Genomic DNA, 19,685 nt, shown 5'->3' on the forward strand with positions numbered 1-19,685 from the left:
AGCTGGGAAGTCCTGTCTTACAGGATATCTTCCCAGCAGAGGCCCAGAGAGGGTGGCTGACCTACCCAAAGTGCACATCCAGGGCTATGGACCAAGTCTTCGGAGTCCTAGCTGTTGCCATTGGTTACTGTCCCCCGGGCTGAGGTCATGGGCCAGGCACTCATGTCTCCCCAGCTGTGAAGTGATGGGTGGATTAGATCATTTTAAGCACTTCTCTGACTGCTATTTCTTCTGCAGAGAGTGCTTTACCAGGAGATGGAGAGAGAGAGAGAGAGAGAGAGAGAGAGAGAGAGAGAGAGAGAGAGAGAGAGAGAATGTGCATGTACATGGATGGGGGTGTGCCATGACCTAATGCAGTAACTTTATTGAGTCTTCCTTTTCTTTCCCAGGGAAGCACAGAGTCAAAAAAGCAATGGCATGTTGACTGCCTTGGCTCTGACAGCCATGAGCCAGGACGGATGTGGCTTTAGGGAGGTCAAGGGTCAGGGGAGAATCCGGGGGCTCTGGGGGTGCCAGGAGGGAGAGGTCCTGTTGGGGGCGCCAGTGATGTCACTCGGGAGCTGGGTGGGGCTGCATTCCCTGGGCTGGTCCAGCCAGGCTGAAACCACCCTCCCGGGCTCCCCAGGGCTGAACCCTGACGCCCTGGCAAGCAGCAGGAGGGCGTTGAATTTCTCTGAGGGTCAGGGGCCCGCTGGTGGGGGTCAAGCTGGTGGAGGACAGAGCTGTGCTCCCCGTGCTGTGCCGGGTCCTGGCACCCCCTCCTCCTGGGGGAGCAGACACTTGCCTGCTGAAACATCATATTGAGCCAGACCTCTGATCCTGCGGCGTTCACGAGCTTACTCTGAGGATTTAGCACCATCCTTCTCAAGAGATAGGTTGTGGGATGTGTGAATCGAATTACCTTTTTGTTCCTGAAAAGTTTGCAAAGGAGTGTCTTTTTTTAAAAAATATTTTTATTGATTTCAGAGAGGAAGGGAGAGAGAGAGAGAGAGAGATAGAGACATCAACAATGAGAGAGAATCATTGATTGGCTGCCTCCTGCATGCCCCCCACTGGGGACCGAGCCTGGAACCCAGGCATGTGCCCTGACCGGGAATCGAACCCTGACCTCCTGGTTCACAGGTCTTGCTCAACCACTGAGCCACACCGGCTGGGCGCGAAGGAGCGTCTTTATCAGACCAACGTGCAGGGTAGGGACCCACAGGCCTGACCGACAATATCCAGACTTAAAGGGACTTTTCTTTTGGATGTTCAGCCTCGTTCTCACCCTGGTCCCGTGAGTGATCTCATCCTCCCCACCCTCCCTCCGCCGGGGGCCAGGCTCAGGCAGCAGGTGCTAAGTGCGCCATGGGGGACCTTGTTTGATGACGATGATGATGATGATGATGACGATGATGATGATGACGATGATGATGATGATAGGAACATTAATGCTGGGAAACGGTGTTACATGTGTGCTAGGCCCAGGCTCTGAGTCCTTGACACATTCACCCTTGTTCTCTGTAGAACCCTGGGCACCAGCAGGGCTGGCGACAGGGCCTGTGGAAATGGTTTGTCACCAGCTCTGGACCCGACTGACCTAAACGTACGTTTTACCGGCTGGAATTCACCGTCTGGGCGATGGGTGGGGGAGTGTGGGAGCATCTGTGGCTACCTCTGGGAAAATGAGGGGGGCAGTGGGTGATGTGGGCCAAGACCCAGGGCATGTGGGATGGAAATGGCGCAGGGAGCAGGATTCTGGGATCGACCTGGTGATGGGGTCCGGGCGGCTGCGCCAGCTCCGAGTGCCCTTGCCAGCCAGGCCGCTAACAGGAGGGTGCGTGCTGGGGTCTCTGCAGTGGGCACCAGGGTGCCCAAGAGCCACCTGGGAAGGCTCTCTGGTTTAGGGTTTTCTACTTCTCTCTCAAAAAGAAATCACAGTAACATCCGCATAACATCAGACTTACCATTTTCACCATTTTTGAGTGGACCGTTCAGGGGCATTTAAGCACACTCACACTGCTGTGCAACCATCACCTCTGTCCACCTCCAGGACTTTTCATCCTACAAATCTGTGTCTCTAACACCCCTCCCTCCCCTCCCCCAGGCCCTGGCACCCACCGTCCTACTTTCGGTGTCTATGAGCGTGCCTACTCGAGGTCCCTCGGAGAAGTGGAGGCAAGCAGGCTGTCCTCCTGTGGCTGGCTCATTCCACTCGCACGATGTCCTCGCGGTTCATCGTGTTGTAGCACGTGTCAGCGTGTCCTTCCTTTTGAAGGCTGCACAGCAGTCCCTGGTATGGATGGACCACACTGACTTTATTTATTTTTTATTTATTTTTAATATATTTTATTGATTTTTTACAGAGAGGAAGGGAGAGGGATAGAGAGCTAGAAACATCCATCAGCTGCCTCTTGCACACCTCCTCCTGGGGATGGGACCGCAAGCAAGGTACATGCCCTTGACCGGAATCGAACCTGGGACCTTTCAGTCCGCAGGCCGACGCTCTATCCACTGAGCCAAACCGGTTAGGGGACCACATTGACTTTATCCGTTCACCCCCCGAGGGACACCTGGTCTCTGGTGTTCTGTTGCTCTCCCTGAGTTAAGGCTCCGGGGAGGGGCCTCATGGTGAGCCTTTGGGGTGCTGTGGGGATTCAGGGGCTCTGGTGGTGGACTTCTGGGGCTCCTGCCATGCCCTGAGGGGACTGGCCCAGCCTCACAGGCCGCTGCCCCTCTGGCTGCTCGGAGAAGAGCTGAGGCTGCTTGTGGGAGCTGGTGGAGGGGGCGGGGGGGCGTGGGCTGGGAGCAGGGTCTCAGGCCAGGCCCCGGGGTTCTGGCTTCAAGCGGCCACTGCACCCCCAGGGCTGCTGCCGGGGTGAGAGGAGTGGCCCTCCAGCTGAAGGCCGTCCCCTCCAGGTCAGCACACCTGGTCTCCACGTCCGGCTTCCTGCAGCCTGGAGGTCACCCTCCCACCGCCCACATTCACAGAGCTCGTCAGTGGGCACCCACTCACCAGCTCTGCTGCTTTGGTGCTGCCTCCCCTGCCCCCCTCCTTTCTGCTTAGAGAGCTCCCCCACCTCCTCACCCCCTCCTGCTTCTGCTCAGCCTCCTGGCCTTTCCTGCTCTGTCTCCCCAAACCCCCTCCTCAGAGCTCCTTGGGTCCACCCGCTCCTCAGGCAGGTCCCCGCCACCCCTTCCTTGCTTCAGTCACCAGCATCCATATCCGGTGCCCCCGACGCTGCCTCCCGCTCAGATCCGCCACCTGCACATTTCATGCCAACCCGATGGCCTACACGCCCTTCTCACTAAACGTTTAAAAACGAAGTCTCCCCTCTTCCCAGACCCGCCTGCTCCCATGTTCCTGTAGGGAGGGGTAGCCAGTCACCCAAGCCAGACACACACTCACCTCTGGAGGCACCCCGGGAGCCGGCTGTTGTCCCACTGGACTGTGGGCTCCAGGAGAGCAGGGGGTAGGACGCATGGATCTTGTTCATCACTGCATCCCCAGTGCTCAGTGCACACAGTAGGCTCCTACTGGGTACCCACTGGCCGCATGAGTGCAGCCAAGGCCTGTAGCAGGGTGGTTCCGAGCAGGGCTTGGCGAGGCCTGGACCCGGGCTCAGAGGACACGCCAGCACCTCCCGGCCGGGTGGCCTGGGCAGACACAAGCTTCCCTTCATGGCCTCGGCCTGCCTGACGGTGCAGGGTGGCTGCCCCCGCACCAGGTGGCTGTGAGGTTACGGGGAGGTGACGTGCATCAGGACTAGCCACGGGCACAGGGCTAGCCACGTGCATGGTGCACAGCATGTGGGGTGGGCAGTGGCAATGGCATCTCTCTCACCGAACCTGACCGTCAGCTTGTCATTTCTAGACCAGAATCTCCCCTCGGGCCCCACGGGAGGTCACGCACTCCAAGACAAGGCCCCTCTCGTGCGCTGTTATTGGGCCGCTTTAACGCAAACATGTATTGAGCACCTACTGTATGCAGCCAATCTACTGGGGCTGAGGATACAAAGGATGGAGAGGGGGTCTCGTTCCATCTCTGTGTAGTGGGAGACAGGCCCTGTGATGGCAGTGCCTAGGGCAGTGGTTCTCAACCTTCCTAATGCCGCGACCCTTTAATACAGTTCCTCATGTTGTGGGGACCCCAACCAGAAAATTACTTTCGTTGCTACTTCATAACTGGAATTTTGCTACTGTTATGAATCGTAATGTAAATATCTGTGTTTTCCGATGGTCTTAGGTGACCCTGGCTAGCGGTTCTCAACCTGTGGGTCACATAATTCCAGTTATGAAGTAGCAACGAAAATAATTTTATGGTTGGGGTCCCCACAACATGAGGAACTGTATTAAAGGGTTGCGGCATTAGGAAGGTTGAGAACCACGGGCCTAGGGCATTATGGGATGGTGACAGGCAGAGGTGAGAGGCAGAGGCAGGAGGCATTCCTGGTGCAGACAGTGAGCGTGGGCTGCTAAGAGGCTGGAGAGGAGCTGAGTTAGGACAGAGAGGCAGGAGGATGGCAGGGGACGGGCTGTGGGGGAGGGCCTGGGCGCAGGGGATAGACCTGTGGGGGGAGGGGCTGTGGACCTGTGGGGGGAGGGGCTGGGCTCAGGGGATAGACCTGTGGGGGGAGGGGCTGTGGACCTGTTGCGGGAGGGGCTGGGCGCAGGGGATAGACCTGTGGGGGGAGGGGCTGGGTGCAGGGGATAGACCTGTGGGGGGAGGGGCTGTGGACCTGTGGGGGGAGGGGCTGGGCGCAGGGGATAGACCTGTGGGGGGAGGGGCTGGGCGCAGGGGATAGACCTGTGTGGGGAGGGGCTGTGGACCTGTGTGGGGAGGGGCTGTGGACCTGTGTGGGGAGGGGCTGTGGACCTGTGGGGGGAGGGGCTGGGAGCAGGGGATGCTCCTGGAGGGTCAGCTCTGACCTGACTCCTCAGGGCAATGGCTCAGCGCCTCCGGGGTGATTACCTTTTCCTGTCAGCTGCCCCCCTTCTTGGCCTTGGGTCCCCGCAGCGGGATCCCTGGGTCCCCGGGCCTCCCTTGGGGTGGACGCTGTTTCCTGCAGTGTTTGCTTAGCACCTTTTCACTGTAAATCGCCAGGTTTAACCCGGTGAGCATTCTGGGCACAGTGAGGGGGAGGGGCGAGGAGCGGGGAGATACCGTCCTCCTGCTGGGGGGGTGGGGATTAATTGGACATGGAGCAAGGACAGCGTGGCCCCAGGTTTGAGAGGAAATGGGGGCTCCCAGCAGCAATGGGACCAGTGTGGCTCAGTGGAAATCCACTCCAGGAGGGCTCTTAATCCCCTTAATATGCTGACGTCTCTGTGACATGGGCTCATTAGGGTGGGTTTTTAAAATTGAGGTGAATTTCACCTAACATTAAAATTAACCATTTTAAAGTGGACAACTTGGTGGCTTTAGTGCAATTGGCCCTCTGTCTCCCGGGTTCCGCATCCGTGGATTCAACCAGCCGCAGGGTGAGACGGTTTGGGGGGAAAGTTATGTGGCTGCCTCACAGAGCACATACAGGCCTTTTTTCTCGTCATTATTCCCTGAACAATACAGCATAACAACTATTTTCACAGCACTTCCATTGTATTGGGCATTATGGGTAATCTAGATGTGATTTAAAGTAGACAGACGGGAGGCCCAGTCAGTGTGGCTCAGTGGTTGAGTGTCAACCTATGAACCAGGAAGTCAGGGTTTGATTCCTGGTCAAGGGCACATGCCCAAGTTGTGGGCTCGAGTCCCCAGTAGGGGCGTGCAGGAGGCAGCCAATCCATGATTCTCTCTCATCATTGATGTTTCTCTCTCTCTCCTTTCCTCTCTGAAATCAATAAAAATATATCTATACTAATAAAAGGGTGATATGCAAATTGGTCAGGATGCCCTCACAGTAATGACCGAACAGCAGGCTGCATGGAGCAACAAGGCTGGCAGGGAGGGGCATTTAGGGGTGATCAGTCAGACAGGCAGGTGAGCAATTAGGAGCCAGCGGTCCCAGATTGGAGAGGGTGCAGACTGGGCTGAGGGGGACCCCCCCCCACCCCGTGCATGAATTTCATGCACCGGACCTCTAGTATATAAAATAAGTAAAATAAAGTAGACAGGAGGCTGTGTGTAGGTTATATGCAAATACTGCGTCATTTTACATAAGGGACTTGAGCACCCGTGGATTTTGGTATCCGCAGGGGGTCCTGGAACCGATCCCCTGCAGATACGGAGGGACAGCTGGGCATGCACGGTGCTGTGCAACCCCCTCTCTCCAGTTCCCAAAGGAAACCCTATACCCAGTGAGCAGCCACTCCCCACGCCCCGCCCCAGCGCCCGCAACCACCATCTGCCGTCAGTCTGTGGACTTGCGCACTCTGACATTTCCTGGGGCTGGAAGCGCCCACCCTGTGACGTCTGGGGCCCGGCCTCAGATTACGGTGTTTCCCAGGAGGAAGCTGGACTTCCCTTCCTGGTTCACTGGAGGGCCCCTGGGAGGTGGGACCAGTGTGGTTCGGACAGTTTGTCCACGACGTCCGCCTAGAACTGCAGGCACCTGCCTGCCTCTCACCTTCATTGCCACCAGAGACCCAGCCCCGTCCCCTCGTCGTGAGCAATCCTTCTCATTGTTTTTAATTTTTTTTCCAGTGATCTTTTAAAAATGAACGGTTGGAGCCCGGCTGGTGTGGCTCAGTGGGTGAGCGTCGACCTCTGAACCAGAAAGTCAAGGTTCGATTCCCGGTCAGGGCACATGCCCGGGTTACGGGCTTGACCCCCAGTGGGGGGCGTGCAGGAGGCAGCCAGTCAATGATTCTCTCTCATTGATGTTTCTATCTCTCTCTCCCTCTCCCTTCCTCTCTGAAATCAATACAAATATAAAAAATAAAAAAATAAAAATGAACACCTGGGAACCCTGGCCGGGTAGCTCAGTTGGTTCGAGCACTGTCCCCATACGCCAAGGTTGTGGGTTCAATTCCCCGTCAGGGCATATACAGGAAGCAACCAATGACTGCATAAATAGGTGGAACAACAAATCGATGTTTCTCTCTCTCTCTTTCTCTCTCTCCTCTCTCCCTTAAATCAGTCAATCAACAATAACAATAATAAAGAATACCTTGCAATGTCAACTCCCTTCTTAAAGCTCATCAGCAGTGACCATTGCTTTTAGGGTACATTCCCAAACCTGTTTTCTGAGACCGGACAGGCCCTAAAGGGGGTGGACTGTCTCTGGATGTCCTGACCAGTGTCAACCAGCAATCGTGCTATTTGCTCTCTGCCCGCCCTGACCGGTCACCGGCATTCTACCATGCTACCATGACTGCGGGTTGGGGGGCAGCTTGTAGAAAGGAGACCAGTGGGTTATCCCAGGCCTGGGAGGAGACCGGCTGTCACCCCCTGAGGAACATTGGCCCCTGGGTCATTGGAGCCCCTGACGTCTTTTTCCTGCCTTTTCCCTCCCACCCTGCGGCTGCCGTTTAGTTCAGGGGTCTCCACTCCCATCTGCTCTGAGTATGATTCTGAACCTTTCTCGAATGCCTACCGCGTGCCAGGCCCAGTGCTCACCCCCGTCGATGGGTTTCTGTGCGTCAGGCATTGCCTCGCTGTTTGTGGATGAGGAAGGAGTGAGCTTGCAGGGGCATCTTCTAAGTTGCCGGAGGTGACTGGGCTATGTGGAGGATGTAGTTGGCCTGATTCCACAGCCCGTGTGCTTTCTACTGTGAATATTGAACACTTACCACTTATGGGGCGCTTACTGTTTACCAGCATGACTCTGGAGGCGGGTGAAGCAGCCTCGGCCCTTGAGAGTCTGCAGTGGAGCAGGTGGAGGGACAGGGTGTGCAGGAAACGTGGGCTGCCTGCCAGGTGTTCTGGGTAGGCACGGAGGGCCTCGGGTGGCTGTGCAGGAGGGATGTTCTAGGCTGGGGTTTTCATGGTGGGGGGCAGGGAGGCAGAGGGACCCCAGGGAGGAGGGGCGGGCCATGATGAGAAGGATCACAGGAAGGCTGCCACATGGCAGGGGCACCTCGAATGCCAGGTCCAGGGGTTGTCAGTGGGTACAGGGTGGTCCTTGCATTCCTCTCACACCCCATTCACCCCAAAAGTTGCTCCTGAGAGTGGGGATCATCTCCATCTGCCTGTGCCTCCTTCGTTAAACACTCTGGCCATCTCCCTAGGCAACCCCAAGTCAACTCCCCCGTCCTTTTGCCTGGACGCTCCGGGGGCCTTCCCGGCAGATCCGTAACCGTCCACTTGGTGATTCAGCTGCACGTCTGACCGAGGCCGGGGTTTCTGGCTGGGGTGGTGCCACCCTGCGGCTCTGAATCTTTGCAAGGTCAGGGGGTGCTGGGGAGTGTCCGTGATGGTCCCGCACCCACTTGGGGAGGGCCAGGCAGGACATGGCCATGCTGGTGGGTCTGCCTCTTAGGTGGATCCCAGGAATTCCAAGCAACCCCGAGGTTAAACACAGGGTTCAGAGTACGGTGGGTTTTGTGCAAGGCCAGTTCTTGAGGGCCCCTCCGTGGATTTCCGCGGGAGGGACCCCTGGATAGGACAGGAGGACCTGGGGATCCGTGCCTCGCTGCTTGCTTACCCTGAAGATGGGGTGGGGGACCCGTGAGGGGGTCTGCCTCTCAGTTTGGAGACTTTAAGAAGCTGTCATGAGAAAGGTCCTTGGAAAGTCACCCTAAGGGTCAGCGTGGGTGTGAAACGGGTCCTAATTACGCCAGGTTAGGTGTAAATGTCAGGATCCCTTTCACAAAACTTCCTGTCTTTGGAGAGATGTGATGTTCTAAAGGCAGGTCCCGCTCCTTCCAGCTGTATCCTGTGGGCCCGTTTTAAACCGATTTGTACGAACGGGTCCCTTTGCCCTCCAGGGTCCAGAAAGCCCGTCGCCCTCACTATCGAGTCACACTCAGGGGTGTCTAGACAGCCCAGGGTAGAGGGTTTTTTTAAATTCCTTCATCGTTCAGCCAATATTCCGTGAATGCCCGCTCTGTTTGGGCTGTCGCTGTGCCTGTGCTGAGCCACCCAGACAGCTCCGACCCAGGAGGCCACGTCTGAGCAGAGGCCTGGACCATGGCTGGGGTTCCTCCCCACCCAGGGGGTGTCTCACCACCTCTGAGGTGGTGCTTTGCTGTGGTGTTTACGTGTATTTTTTTTTTTTTTCATGGAAAATTTTGAGCCCCTGCGAGAGCCGAGAGCAGTACGGGAGCCGCACGCTGTCACCGCCCCGCGCACGGCGGCTCCCCTCGCCCGCCTCCTCGGTGCCCGCGGACGGCCTCCTTTCCGGGAAGAGGAGGCTCAGGGACGGCATCGACGTCCCAAGAAGGGGCAACTGGGGCCCTCGTGCTTCGGTTTTTTGTTTGTTTATTTAAAATATTTTTACTGACTTCAGAGAGGAAGGGAGAGGGAGAGAGAGAGAAACATCCATGATGAGAGAGAATCATGGATCGGCTGCCTCCTGCACGCCCCCCGCTGGGGATCCAGCCCGCAACCCAGGCACATGCCCTTGACCGGGAATCAAACCGTGACCTCCTCTTCATAGGTCGAAGCTCAACCACTGAGCCACATGGGCTGGGCAGCTTTGGGGGTTTAAAACCATGTCCTGGTCTCCTGGGCAGCTCTGATGAGGGGCACCGAGCTCCAGGGATGCCAGCCTCCCTCAGCTTGCCTGGCTCTGGGGGGAGCTGCTGTGTGGGTGCCCCCCCCCCCCCGCCCCAGGGTGGGAAGACAGGCATTGGACCCAGCGCAGTCTAACTCTGATTTTTTTTAAAGGGGGGTAGCGTTCTGTATAGGACTTAATTTGGGGCGCGGGGAAGTGCTTGAACTGCTGAAATTAAGTTGGGGGGGAAGTAACTTTGGGGGCCACTTTCCTAGAGGCAGGTGGGGGGTGGTCTTCTCCCCTCTCCCCACACTGCTTCAGGAACTGGCAGCACCCAGGTGGTTCTGCCGGAGCCGCCGGGTGCTGGGCACCACGTGGCTTTATCCACCAGGTTTTGGGGTTCGGGGTGCGATCTGTGTTTTCCTCCTGGGAAGGCGGGTTTGGAGCCTCATGGGGAATTCTCTGCGGCAGCCGGACCACACGTCAGGCCCAGCCGGGGAAATAGCCGTGGGGACAAAGGAGAAACACGGGGTTGGGTTTCTCTCCTGAGGCTGGAGGGTCAGGACGCACCGAGACGGGGGAGTCCTCGCGATGACCCGGTGCCTGTCTTGCTATAACTGTTTCCCCTGAATTTCTGATAAGACAGGCAGGTAGCACCAGCCTTTCTGGGTGGGTAGCGGTGCGGTGCTGTCTCTTGGGGATTCGGCGTGTATACAGCAGGCGCTAATGTAGGATTCCTTTCTAGCACTGCAGTTCACATGCTACCGTTGTACATGTCCACTGTGTACATCTGGGCAACCCTAACACCATCAGAGCTCATTTCTTCTCAGAACTTAAGCCTGCCGGGCAGGTGGGGGCCGGGGCCGGGGGTGCAGCCCTCCCGGGTGCCCTAAGTGCTGGTGGCCATGTAGGCAGATGCAGCCACGGAGTTTCTGGGGGAGCAGCCGCCGAGCTGCATTCTGTGAGGACTGGACCATCTCGCACCTGCCATCACATTGGAGCAGGCAGTGTGGGAGAGCCCCTGTCGAAGGCAGCGCAGTGGAGGGTGTAAAGTTAAGGTGACCAGTGACAGCGCGTGCCGACGGTCCCCAGCCGGGCCCAAGGCCATGGTGTCCCCAGCAGCCCGTACACAGGCCACCGGTTCCTCCTGGGCTCTGTCCAGGGCACTTAAGGTTTCTTGGGCCCCTGCAACGGGCCGGCACTGTTCCTTAACTTACTTATCGCTGCCACGAGCTCTGTCGAGTGGGGCTCCTTGTGCCCATTTCAAAGATGGGCAAACTGAAGCACAAAAGTCAAATCGCTGGTTGGGGTGACACAGGCACGAAGCTGGACGCAGACCCAGTGTGCGCTGAGTCACTGCCCCACACGGCCGCTGAGCGCGAGGAGGCTCGCGATGTGGTGGGGACGGGGATGGGTCAAAAGACAGAAGTTCTGTGATCCGGGAGTGCGGGGTGCCACAGGGGGTGTGCCGGGTGCCACGGGGGGGCGGGTGCCGGGTGCCATGGGGGATGTGCCGGGTGCCATGGGGGATGTGCCGGGTGCCACGGGGGGGTGCCGGGTGCTAAGGGGGATGTGCCAGGTGCCACGGGGGGGTGCCGGGTGCCATGGGGGTGTGCCCCTGCCGTTCTCGGTGGCCGGCCCCCAGCAGGCGCTCCATGGAGGGTGAATGAACTCAGTGTCCCTGCGGAGGTGAGAGGACTGGAGGTTCTGAGTCTCGTGTTTTTCCCTTCGGGAGTAACCACGACAACTTGAAAATGCCCTCAAACGTCCACTTGACATTTTTCAATATTTCTGCTGGGCTGTGAGTAGACCCAGCTGTGTTCCTCTTGACCCTGTCTCCCTTGGCCCCCCAATGAACAAAACAGCTGGGGGGTCCCCGTTCTGTGAGCAGCTGTCCTGGACGCGCCCGGAGCGGCGTCTGGACCCCCCGGCCCACCTCCTGTGTGCCCAGAGGGGGAGGTCCGAGCAGGAGGCCCTCTTTCGGTTCACCCGCCAAAGGAGGGGGGAGGCCGGGAAACGAAGGGCAGGGCTCGGCACCTGCTGCTGCTCTCTGGCCCGTAAGCCACACGAAGAATTTCAGAAACTTACCGCTGCGTCGTAGGGTTCCCTCGGCCAGACTGGGGCGGAGGTCTTCTTACGTCGTCTTGTTTTTCTGCAAAAAAAAAAAAAAAAAAAATCAGCCTTAACTGTCAGACTTCAGTTACTGTCCCGAGGGATACTTCCTGTGAGCATTTCGAGTGAAAAGTGGTTCATGTCATGCTTCTGAGTAAAATTAGGGTTTTAAACTGGGTCGCAAACGCAGACGCCCCAAGGTGCCCGGAAGAAGGTGCAGGTGAACAGTGGGGGGGGGGGAGGCTATGGGGGCGGGGAGGGCGGTGGCGAAGCAGAATTCCCGCGTCCTGTGTGAGGGGTGGCCTCGCTCACCTGGAGGAGTGGCATCCAGGGCCCTGATAATGTCCGTTTCTCTTTTGCGCTGAGAGAAGCCAGGAACCCAGTTTTTAAAAGAAATGTTGGCAGATAACTTAGTGATGTTCTTTTTTGTTTGTTTGTTTGTTTTAAAAGAAACAACGCAGAATGAACTGTCTGGACCAGGGGTGGGCAAACTTTTTGACTCGAGGGCCACCATGGGTTCTTAAACTGGACCGGAGGGCCGGAACAAAAGCATGGATGGAGTGTTTGTGTGAACTAATATAAATTCAAAGTAAAGGAGCGGAGGGGAGAGCAAGAGAACCGGATAGAACAGCCGGATCCGGCCCGCGGGCCGTAGTTTGCCCACGGCTGGTCTGGACCCTCCATGTACAGATGAGGAGGGCAAGGTCAAGGAGCCCAGAGGGTCACATAGCTTGGGGCTCAGGGCGCTGGGACTGGACCTGTACCCGCTGGCGCCTGGCCTGGGCTACTTCCCCCTTCACATGCTGTGTCCTGGGGAGAGCAGGAGGGCTGGGAACTAACTCAGCGAATTCCACTGCACCCAGGGGCACAGGGCTCTGGGGGACAGAGCCCCCAGACAGGGACTCCCGCCCATCTTAGCTCCCTCCGCAGTCAGCACTCAGGGCTGCTGCTGGGGGCCAGGCAGGACTTGCTTTGTGGATGTCTCTGGTGATCCTGACAAGGCATCTGTAGGTTCTGGTGCCCCACCTTCCAGATGAGGAAACCGGGACTCTGAGAAGTTCAGCTCACTGGATGGCGTGGGTTTATTCAAGCGAACATCGGATTCCTGAGCCAAGGCTTTTAGACCAGGCGTCCTCAAACTACGGCCCGCGGGCCACATGCGGCCCGCCGAGGACATTGATCCGGCCCGCCGGGTGCCGCTGCCTGTCCTGCTTAGCAGCCAACGCATCCCGGGCCCGCAGTGCGCATAGGAATTTGTTCATAGTTTTTTTTTTTAAACTAGAGTCCGGCCCTCCAACGGTCTGAGGGACAGTGACCTGGCCCCCTGTTTAAAAAGTTTGAGGACCCCTGTTTTAAACCATTGCATGTCGTGACCAGGGCCCCTAGTGCAATGCACCTTCGACCTGTGTAGGCGAACTTGCCCTCCCGACGGGGCCATCCCTTCTCCTTTGGACCCCTGCCCGGGGCATGCCCTGCAGTTTGGTGTGGAGGTCCGGGGCCACCCCACTCCCCTCTTGGGTGGATGGGAACCTCGAGAGCACGGAGGCTCCGCCCACCAAGGGGCCGCTCCTCAGCTCACCGCGCTGCTGACTAAATTCTCTTTGCAAACGGTTCAGTTTCACATGCTCAAGTTTCCAGTAACTACGTGGGTGGATTTGTTTCATTTAAGGGGAAAACAAAACAAAACAAAACATGGAGGGGGTTTTCTTTCCCAAGAAGAGGACTCGCCAATGATGGGTTTTAGTGTGTGCGGTCTGGGCATCCTGGGCCGCTTCTGCAGCCAGCCGGCTCTTGGCAGGCAGGCCCCGAGGTGGAAATCGCTTAGTCATTTGCAAGTGGGGACGGGAGCAGGAGGTCAGGGAGGTGCAGCGGCCACCGCCACCGGTTCCTGCAGAGGGAACAGTGGCCCCAGCTCTTCCCTACGCAGCCAGCAGGGCAGGGGCGGGGAAGCTGGGGGGCAGGGGGCCTGGGCTTGGAAGGAGACACTTCCCAGCTAGCTGCATGCGCGGCCTGCTTCAGGTGAGTGGGAGATGGTGGTGCACCCGGGCACCTTACATTCTCCGGCGGGGGGTGGGGTGGGGGGTGGGGTGAGGGAGAGGCAGTTCCCAGGGGACAGCGAAGGGCTGCGGGTATGTGTGTGCGTGCACACGTGTGTCATCCCAGGTCACGTTAGCACGCTGGTGTGGGTGGGTACCGGCCAAGCAGAGCAGACTTTGGAGTTGGGTTGGGCAGGGTCCTGGGGCCTCTGGGATGCCAGGCATCTGGATGTGGGGGTTGGGGGAACCTGGGGGGTTCGGAGCCGACACTCTTTACCAACACCCTTTACCAACACCTCTGGGAGAGTGTGGGTATGTTAGGGCCCCTGCACCCCTTCAGAGCACAGCAGACAGACTGTGTGTGACGTCTCTGCTTTATGGGTTTCTTCTCTGCAGGAGGCCACCCAGGAGCTGTATTTAGTCTAGGTGTGTTGGCTGGAGCAGGTACAGCCTGGCTGGGGAGGCAGATGGGGGTGGCTGGAGTGTTGCTCTGGTACTTCCTACTTCTGAGACCTGGGCCTCAGGTCCCCATCTGTGAAATGGGGGTGGTAAGAGTACCCCATGGATGGAAGGTGTTGATGTGGGGCAGTCCTTCCCATAACTGGGATCCTAGGCCTGCAGTGCAGTGGGGCCTCACCTTTCATTTTCCTTTCTGCTCTGGGTGGGGAGGGAACATGCCTTGGAATTTCTAATCCTTAATCCTGGCCTTCGAGAGCTTGCTTCCTGAGCTTTCTGGAAAGGAAGAGGGGAAATCTACAGTTAACCCTCAAACAAGATCATCTTAGGCGTCACCCATCCCAAGCTAGAGCAATGAGAGGAAATTGAAGGTCTGGAGGATTTTGATGAGACTAAGGGTTTACGCTCAGCAAGTGAATCCAGGAAGACTTCCTGGAAGAGGTGACATTGGGATGTGTAAGAACTTAGAGGGGAGGAGGAAGGGAAGAGATCTGTCACTGGTGGAAGGGCATGTGGGCATGCAAAGTAGCTAGGGGCTTAGATGGTACCTGGCACGTAGTAAGCACTTAATAAAGATCATTGTAAAACTCAGTATGACTCCGGGATTTTCAGTTTAGGTATCTGGGAGAAGTGTGTGTGTGTGTGTGTGTGTGTGTGTGTGTGTGTGTGTCAGAGAGAGAGAAAGAGAGAGAGAGAGAGTTTTTCAGGCCACCAGGTAGGGGAAGAGTTTCAAATTGTATGCCACTGATTTCCTGTGGCGTGGGAACTGATTTCTTTTCTTAGCCCTGCAGTTGCTCGGCTCCTTGGTGGCACTCTTCATTCTTTACTTCCACCCGTCCACATGCTCGCATGAGCCTCTGAGTGCCGGGCTCTGTCCTGCTCTGGCGGCCTGTGGGGCGCCCCGACAGGAAACAGGACACGGGCGAGGACCTAGGGGAGTCCCACCCTGTCATTGCTCGGTGGGGTTTGGAGGCCCTGCTCTTCTGGAACTTCCCGGGGCCTGGGGCCGGCCTGGAGAGCCCAGGCTGGGTGCGCGGCCCCGGCTCTCGGCCCCCTGGGAGCCAGGGGAAGCGGCGGGCCGTCTGGGCTCCGTGACGCGCCAGGTGGGGCCACAGGAAACAGCTGGACTCACTCTCCCTTTCCGGGCAGGTTGGGGAAACGTGGCGTTCGTTCTGGGAAGCTCCAGCCTGGTACAGATGGCATTTCCTGTGGCCTGATGAGGGGGGGCCGTGGGGTCCGGCTGACAGCGGGCGAGGGGTGAAGGTGGACCTGGGAGACCCATGACGCACCCCTGGCTCCTTGGCTGGGACACCCTCATGCCTCGGCTGCCACCCCGTGCTGGTCCCTCCCGGCCTGTGCCGTCTCTGCTGACTGGCCCTCTGGCCGCGGCTTTTTGCTCTCTCCCTGGCAGGGTAGCCCTGCCTGAGGCCCGGCACCCTCAGGCTGCGGGGTGGGGGGGGGGGGGGTGCGGAGGAGACAGAACCAGGGAAGCATCCTTCACCATGGCCCACAAGGCCTTCCTCTATGTTCTTCTTTGTCCCCACGGCCACCGCCGCCCCCACCTCAGGCGTCCAGCATCCCGGGAGGAGCGTGAGTTTTGATTCTGGCTCCGACCTGGATCCCGGACAATTACTTGGCCTTTCTGAGCCTCAGTTTCCACATCTGCAAAAGTGGGCATGAGCCCGGCTGGCATGGCTCAGAGGTTGAGCTTTGACCTATGAACCAGGAGGTCACGGTTCGATTCCCAGTCAGGGCACATGCCCGGGTTGCAGGCTCGATCCCCAGTGGGGGGCGTGCAGGAGGCAGCCAATCAGTGATTCTCTCTCATCATTGATGTTTCTAGCTCTCTCTCCCTCCCCTCTTCCTTCCTTCCTCTCTGAAACCAATAAAAATTAAAAAATAATTTTTTTTCAGGTGGGCATGAGACCCATGTTGCAGGGCAGGGACCGCTGCTGCTCCCCCAGAAGTCGAGTTGCGGAGGCAATGGGGCCATTTCGGGTCAGGGGCCGGTGAAGTGTGGCTGATGATGGATGCGGGGGAGGCTGACCATGGAGCGGCCCCAGGTGTCCACTGGGAGTGGGGAGCGGGGGCCACGGGCGGCAGGGGCGGAGGGGAATTGGATGGGTGTGGCGGGCTGATGGAAGTGCCCATGTGTGGCTGGTGTGGTTTGGGCGGCAGCGGAGGGGATGTTGATGGTAGGGCCACTCCTTGAAGCACTGTCCAGCCTGGTGGCTAGAGACAGGACAGCCCCTTTGAGTGAGCTCCCGCGTCCACACCCACTGGTCCTGGGGTGGGAAGCTGCTTCCCGCCTTTCCTGTCTGCAGGCATCCAGCCCAAACCTCCTGGGAGGCCCCTGGGCCGGCCAGACACCTACCTTCCTGATCCTGGGGTCAGAGGCAGGACACTCCTCAGGAGGGAGGACAAGATTCACACGCTCACACCCATGGACTGCGTGAATCCAGGGATGGCAGCCGGACTTCCTGCTCAGCACTGGGCTGGGGTCCCCCGCCAGGGGCCCCGCATGTCCTGTTGGTGTCTGTTTTTCACTGTTTCTGGGCACTGCCCCCCGCCCCCTTAACTTAGGTTTCTCTTCGCCGCCCTCTTAAATGTTCATAGCAGGAGCTCCTGCAAATATTCCTGAGCGCCCACATGTGCCAGCATTGTCCCAAGGTGGGGTGGGGTGGGGTGGGCTGGGGTGGGGTGGCGGCAGGAATAGGCAGGCTGGGGGAGGGTGACCCATGGTCTCCGGGCAGCGCTGCCCTGTGCAGGCAGGTGGATCTGTCTTCCACCTGCAACACCTCCCCCCTCCCTCCCCCAGCCAGATGGCTTTACCCTCCTCCTGCCTTTCCTCCCCCTGGCCTACCTCAGTTGTGTGCAGATGTGGGGTGCCCCTGCCCCCCATTTGATTGGGAGGTCTTGGAGAGCCTGTTTGTCATGGTGCTCTGGGGCTCGCTCAGAGCTTCCCATTTATCCCTCGATCCCCGGGGGGGCGTGCGCCCACCTGTTCTGTTTGGCAAGTGTTTCAGGCAGCAGAGAGGAGAAACGGGTTTACCCCACGTCACTGAGGGAGATGGGGGGCGGGGTGTCCCCGTGCTCAGTGGCTCCGCGGACATCCTGGGGGATGTACTAGGAGTCGCTGAAGCGTCCTGCAGGGCAGAGACCTGGGTTAGCCCTGGGGGGTCCTGGTGCCCACCTGGCGCAGTGGCTGGGACACACGGGCTACGTGGGAACTTGCTGAATGGATGAATGGATGAATGAATGAATGAACGAATGCCAGCCTCTTCAGGACATGGAAGAGTTCGCGTCCTTCATCCAGGCAGCTCCTATTTCTTTCTTTTTTATATATATATTTTATTGATTTTTTACAGAGAGGAAGGGAGAGGGATAGAGAGCTAGAAACATCGATGAGAGAGAAACATCGATCAGCTGCCTCCTGCACGCCCCCCACTGGGGATGTGCCCGCAACCAAGGTACATGCCCTTGACTGGAATCGAACCTGGGACCCTTCAGTCTGCAGGCCGACGCTCTATCCACTGAGCCAAACTGGCTAGGGCAGGCAGCTCCTATTTCGCCGTTGTCTGTTCACTGTCTCCACGAAGGCAGGGCTCCGTGCACCTTGTCCAGCAGCCCCCGAGCCTGGGACAGTGCCTGGCACACAGTGGGACTGAACCAGCCTGTTGCTTCCCAGCCGTCACGTACCCAGCTTTAGGTGTGACCGCAACTCCTGAGGGGCTGCCCCCCTCTGGCTGACCAGGACCTTCCTTTTGAAGGGGCCCTGGAGGTGGGGCTCTGTCTCTCGTTTCCTTGTGGGGGGCTTTTCATTGTCGTCACCCGTGTTTTTGAGGCCGGTTTTCCTGGGGCGGAATTGTAGGAAAGGTTGGTGTGTGATCGGGAGGGGTTTCCCCGAGGCTCCAGGGGGAGACCTTCCCCCTTTTTAAACAGGCATCTTGCTTCTCCTCCGCGCTAGTCCCATCTCTGAATTCCTGCGTCCCAGGGGTCCTCAAACTTTTTAAACAGGGGCCAGTTCACTGTCCCTCAGACCATGGGAGGGCCGGACTATAGTTTAAAAAAAAAAACTATGAACAAATTCCTATGCGCACTGCGGGCCCGGGACGCGTCGGCTGCTAAGCAGGACAGGCAGCGGCACCCGGCAGGCCGGATCCATGTCCTCGGCGGGCCGCATGTGGCCCGCGGGCCGCAGTTTGAGGACCCCTGGCACGCTCTCCAGGCCCTGGCAAGGGGACGGTGGCTGAAACAGGCGGTGGTGTCATTGCAGGTACTGGAAACGGCCGTTTTCCTTGACCCTCCTCCTCCTGCCCCCACCCCCCCGCCCGCCACACACACACTCCCCAGGCTGACAGAAACGCTCAAACCTTAGTTTAGTCTGCAGAGCATCGCAGGCGGGGGCCTTAAACATTGACATTCCTCGGGCTTAGCCGAGTCTTTGGATTCTTTGTGTCGCGTTTCTGGGTTAGTGGTGTGTGGAGGGTGAAGCCGGAACCCAGCACAAAGGAAGCGTGTGTGGGGGTGCGATCCCAAACGTCCTGGATGGCACGGGCGGCCTCCGAGCACCGGGCTGCGCCTGGGAGGGGCAGAGCCTGCACCCTTCTGTGGGACCTTGTCCGACCTGTCGTCATCGCCCTGGTACCCACGGCAAAGGCGTCTCAGGGGCTCAGCTCTCAGACCTCCCGTGAACATTGCTGCGCAGCCCGGACGGAGTAGGAGAGCCTGCGAAAGGCTGTGACCGGGGAGGGGACCGTCGTGGCGGCCCGTGAACGCCGCCCGTGAACGCCGTGTCATCACATCCAGGACCCATGAGAGGAAGGGCCACTGTTTGTAATAAGCTGCCCCGACTGTCGCTGTAACCTGCCATCGACGCCAGGCCCAGCCCGAAGGGAAGATGTGACGCATGCGGAGTCGGAGAGACCGGATGGGGGCATTGGACCGGCCCAGACACTGCCCAGTTCGTGGGAGAGGCCATTCGGCTTCAGCGAGTACCTGGGGGCCAACTTGGGGGCAGAGCGGGGCTGGGACCTGCAGCAGCAGCAAGAGCCATGCCCATGGGCACCGTTGACTGAGTGCCCGCCGCATGGGGCCCCTTTTGGGCCCGAGCTGCCATTTTCCCGCTGCAGCCCCTGGCCCTGGGGGGGCAGCCCCGATGTGCCTGTTGTACAGACGGGCAGAGGCCTGGAATAGCGCTGGGCAGAGAGTCAATTCCCGCTCTCCCCGCGCTCCCAAAGGGCCTTGATTGGCTCTTTATTAAGGAACCAGATCCCAGGGCGCAGTCCCTGGGGCCCGGGCTCCTCCTTCGGTCTGGGACCCGTCCCTACAGCTTCTCTTGAGCGAGCACTCAGCACGGAGCAGGGCCCGGGATGTGCACACCAGCATCATCTCACCTTAAAACCATCCGGTGAGAGAGCGCAGGACCGAGAAGCTGCAGCGGCCGCTGCGACCCGTCCCCGGAGCCCCCCTCTTAAAGGGGACCATCGTCCCCGGAGCCCCCCTC

General features: G+C 58.6%; 1 protein-coding gene across 3 annotated transcripts in view; it reads left to right on the forward strand.

Annotated features, from left to right (window-relative positions):
• The window catches only part of SPSB1 (splA/ryanodine receptor domain and SOCS box containing 1), a 76,858-nt gene that overhangs the window by 15,439 nt on the left and 41,734 nt on the right, over positions 1–19,685 (forward strand). The window contains exon 1 of one of the 3 annotated variants that reach the window (XM_080658275.1): positions 13,679–13,706. The exons of the other annotated variants lie outside the window; for them this stretch is intronic. The gene's annotated coding sequence lies outside the window, so the exon portion shown is untranslated. Of the gene's footprint in view, positions 1–13,678; positions 13,707–19,685 lie in introns of those variants that run through there. 3 annotated transcript variants of the gene reach the window in all.

The sequence above is a fragment of the Plecotus auritus genome, assembly GCF_963455305.1.
Source record: "Plecotus auritus genome assembly, chromosome: 2".
In the NCBI taxonomy this organism is placed as follows: domain Eukaryota; kingdom Metazoa; phylum Chordata; class Mammalia; order Chiroptera; family Vespertilionidae; genus Plecotus; species Plecotus auritus.